This window comes from Canis lupus, chromosome 35 (genome assembly GCF_011100685.1).
Source record: "Canis lupus familiaris isolate Mischka breed German Shepherd chromosome 35, alternate assembly UU_Cfam_GSD_1.0, whole genome shotgun sequence".
In the NCBI taxonomy this organism is placed as follows: Eukaryota; Metazoa; Chordata; class Mammalia; order Carnivora; family Canidae; genus Canis; species Canis lupus.
Genome location: NC_049256.1, coordinates 12,719,729 through 12,723,224, shown reverse-complemented (window position 1 = coordinate 12,723,224; position 3,496 = coordinate 12,719,729). Strand labels below are relative to the sequence as shown.

Here is a 3,496-nt window from a genome sequence, read left to right as displayed (position 1 = left end):
GGTCGGGACACCTGTTCTCATCCAATTCCAATCAGCTGTGTCCAGAGTAAACACAATAACTGATTTTACTTTCCGAGCCAAGCTTCCTGTGTGAGTCAGAGCTACTATGACAAGATAAACGATTTATGGCCATTTTCTTTTTTCTTAGAAGGGGGTTGGGTCATTGCAGGCACGTAAAACTTCATGAACTCACCCATAGTACATCCACTATCCTTGCACCCCATGGGATCACTCCCACCACTCAAGTCCAGCCACTATTTAGAATCACCTAAGCCCAGACTCCAGAAGTCATTTGTATTACTACAAAGTCTACTGTCACTACACACTTTGAAAAGAAGGTCATCAAAGGACTTACCTGTTACAGCACCCCTCTGAAGTTCATCAGAGAAAGTTTCAGATGGCCTTGTGATTTCCCAGATGAAAGGGATCACAGAAGTGCAAATTATTGCCATTAAATGAGAAAGAAGAACATTGGAAGATCAAGTGTAGTTTGATGGGGGGTGGGCGTGGAGCGGGGAATTAAAACTAAGAACAAAGGAAAGGAAATTAAATCCAGGGCCTGTTCTTTAAAAGGTTGGATTCTGAGTTTTGATCTTGGAAAAAGAAAAAAGTTTTCAAGGAAAAGTTGTTTCCAACTCTGTCCATCTTCTAGGCTTTTCTGTCTCCCACTTACTGCAGGATTTTGAGGGAAGGAGGGATTTGCTGGTGGTAAAGTGATCATTAGATTTAATATCTTAAACTAACAGTTTGTCTATATAAAATGATGGCAGGCTACAAACCTGTCACCAACATCTAGATCAGTGCAAACAAAGAGGAGAAAGAAATGACTTGCGGAAGTATAATAAAACAACACAACAAATTTATTATTGTTACTTGGTTACTCTTTTACTATTCATCTCCCTGGTAAAGATAAAATGTTCCATTTCAAGTAGAAAGTATCAGGCCTCGGAAGGAGCATTCATAATTGAATTCTTTCAAGAATTAATATGTGGCTCTCCCTCTTCTCTTCCGCCTCTCTGGGGAATTCGAGGAGAGCTGTTGTCAGCCAGATTGACAGTTATCCATTAAGGTAGCAACGGTTTAGACTGCAGGGTGTGCTTGCTAGATTGTTAGAGTCTGTGCCCTCATTAAGAAAAATCGAGACCATTTCCCACAAACATTTGCCTAAAAAGAAAAAAAAAGAATAATAAAAAAAAATTCAACACTAGTCTTAACAAATGGGAGAAAACCGTGGTGATCAGAACACAGAGTTGCAGGGCTGAAGACCAGTTTCCCTGCCTCGATTTCCTGGATAGTAATAGAGACAATGTCATCTGCCCTGGGTTTCTCAAAGGCACAGAGGGATTAAATAAGGCAAAAGATGTGATGATTTTCTGGAAAACTTTAACTGATATCCAATGCAGAAAGATACACGGCCACAATACTTCCGTATCTGTATGATTATAATCTACAAGGAAGAAACCCATTCTGGATGGTGGAATCACAGCAAGCAGCTCCTGCCTTAGGCAGAGTGGGAATTCCTAAGGCATTGGTTAGGTACAGCTTCCTGTAGGATCAGTAGAGAGAACCACTCTGCTCTGCTCTGTCCCACCAAACACAAATATGGCAATGCCTTTATTTGTCCTCCACCGTGACTCTTTTGTCCCTGACTCTCCTTAGAACTTTCTTATCTCATGATTCTTCAAAGCAATTTGAGATGCTGTGCGAATGATTTCATATGTCATTACCTACCCTGGTTTTTTTGCATTTGAACATGACACAACGTCTTAATCCATAGGAATGACTTCAGTGGAACAGATCTAGGGTTCCTCTTCATTCGTTCATCACTGTGTTCTTCAATCACTGATCCAACAAATATTTATGGAGTGTTGACTGAGTGCCAGGCAGTGTGCAGAAACTGGAAATGCAGCTGAGAAGAAGAAGAATATGCTGTGGGCCCTCATTAAACTGACTGGGGAATAGACATCCTAATAGAGATGAGGGCTTTCAAGGCAGCCTGGGGTGCTGTGGGAAGCTTCTAGGTCTAGGGACAGGCTTCCTGGGAGACTCCAGGAGCAGTTTGTAGGTTTTGATGCCTATGACTTGGGTGAGTCGTGTCATCATCTATGAATAGGGCCAATTCTGTCCAGACGAAACTAGTTGGTAAAGGAGTAAAAAGTATTAGATTTGAAGTCAAATGCCCTAAGTTGAGCCTCAGATCTGCTTAACCAATTATGTTTTTCTGGAGAATTCATTCAACTTTTCTGAGCTCTAGCTTTTTTCTCTGCTAAACAAAACAAAATAAAACAAAACCCCGAGGAAGAAGAGGTGAGTTTTGTGGTCCTTATCAGTTTTTTGCTTTTATATCTAATTGTATTTTGAATACCTAAATAAACCGTTTCAAGTCGAAGGTCCAAAATGCAGTTCTCCTTGAATATTTCATTGCTCGCCATTTCTTTCAGTGGAACTATTTCTTGGCCTCTGGTCACTGCTGCATGTATGACTTTCTTGGAAATCTCATATAAAGGCCTTGCTCAAGTGAATGCTAACCATGTGTTCTCTGTTGCCGTCATCCCACAGGCCCTGAAGAATGGGCTGATAACCAATCTGGGATGCTTGACAGAGCCCAGCCCTCCCCATCAGATGTCTTATCATATCAGGATTGGAATGCCTAGGTCCATTGCACATCACAAACTTAATGAACCTCACCAAGTGGGGTAATGGGAAAGATTAAAGGAAACAATAATTCTAAAATAGATACGTACACTTCGTCATGTAAGCTTTCCTTGTTATGCAGCTTTAAAAAAGATGACCCTCATAGAGCCAAATCAAAATGACAACTTCTCTCAGGCATATCATTATAAAAAATGAAAGGCACTTTAGAAGTCATTTGATCCATGCTTATACTTCAGAAATGAGGAAATTGAGGCTCAGATAGGATAAAATGTTTTGGCCAAGAACCCACAGCTGCCTGGAAGCAGCCCAAGACCAGAATTCAAATTTTCTGATTCCCAAGCTCTGGAATTCTCTCTTTCCTTCACCTTGCTATCATCCCCAGATTTGTCTTTAAGCTGTTCATACTCTAAAGTGACCCCAGTGTCTCTTATAGTCTGTCCTGGTTCCTCGTTTCTGCAGAGGAAAGATGATTTCCCTTTTCATCCTTAAATTTACTACCACGTCTTTAGATCACTCATCACTCACTGTGTGGGTGCCTCCCTCACTGGAGGGCCTCTGCTTCTGATCTCTGGAAATCCCATTTCCTTCACTGTCTTCCTCATGGCCTAACAGTATCCTTGCTCCAACCAAATACATCCAGGTTCAACACAAAGCAAGAATGCTGAGGAACCAGTTAGGGGAGTTGTTTTCTTACCACACATTGTTATTTTTGTGTTTTTATGAGCCTCTTGAGATTTGAATGGCATCTCTGTGGAACAAATGAAAGAGCCTTCGGTGGAGCCAGAGGCCAGACGGTGCCCGGAGCCAAGTCGATAAGGCCCTTGGTTGAACTGGAGCCTGG

At 41.6% G+C, this 3,496-nt stretch overlaps 1 long non-coding RNA gene across 1 annotated transcript; it reads right to left on the bottom strand.

Moving 5' to 3' along the window:
• Positions 1 to 949: 949 nt before the first annotated feature.
• Positions 950 to 3,296, bottom strand: LOC111093992. The gene is made up of 3 exons (XR_005384147.1): positions 3,181 to 3,296; positions 1,732 to 1,909; positions 950 to 1,164 (listed from the first exon to the last, which is right to left on the bottom strand). It is a non-coding gene; the product is annotated as an uncharacterized LOC111093992 (long non-coding RNA).
• Positions 3,297 to 3,496: the final 200 nt, after the last annotated feature.